Here is an 851-nt window from a genome sequence, read left to right on the forward strand (position 1 = left end):
AATTCCATTTGCAGTAGAATATACAACGATTCCACAGCTCAGTCAGGCACAATTTAGTTGTAAACAGGGTAATGTCTGGTAAATGTTAAGATGACATTCACAGGGTTATTCACATAAGGGGGAAGAGTTTAGAGAAGGCAGGAGAATAGAACAATCTAGGACAACATCTCTCTCTGTGCAAGTGCTGGGTGAACATGGCAAATGTGTTTCCCCTTTTGCAGCCAAATTGGGATAAGATGTATTTTATATTTGTTACATGTTCCCATTCTAATAGCAGAACTTAAAAAAAAAAAATGCTGCTTACATAAAACATGCTCAATCCTCAGAAAAGTTTTTCTGTGTACTGAATTTCCTCTGGAATGCAAAAGGGGTGGGGATGGTAATATTTATACTAATTGACTCTGTCTATACTGTGCTGGGAGATCTCAATATCAGCTGTAAACTAGATCTGAACACTGTCTGTCCTAACAAAGGGGTAAAGATCTACAGGGTTATTCACAAAAGGGTGAAGAGTTTGGAGAAGGCAGGAGAAGTGACCAATCTAGGACAACATAGCTGAACTGGAAAGTGAGCTGAATTGGGGAATGTTTCCAGTTCAGCTACAGTATGTTGTCCTAGATTGGTCACTTCTCCTGCCTTCTCCAAACTCTTCACCCTTTAGTGAATAGCCCTGCTAGAAGCATTGTATGTTAATGAGAGGAAGCTCAGAGTGTCCCTAAGTCTTTCTATGGGGACAGACAGAGTTTCCTGTTGAAATTGTACACAGAAGGTCCAAAGGCCTGCTGCACAAACACATCTAAAAGGTAAAAAAAAATATGTTTTTAAAATGATCTTTAACAATGTTGTGTGAA

The sequence above is a fragment of the Nanorana parkeri genome, unplaced genomic scaffold (assembly GCF_000935625.1).
Source record: "Nanorana parkeri isolate BGI_ZX_2015 unplaced genomic scaffold, ASM93562v1 scaffold241, whole genome shotgun sequence".
Classification (NCBI taxonomy): Eukaryota; Metazoa; Chordata; class Amphibia; order Anura; family Dicroglossidae; genus Nanorana; species Nanorana parkeri.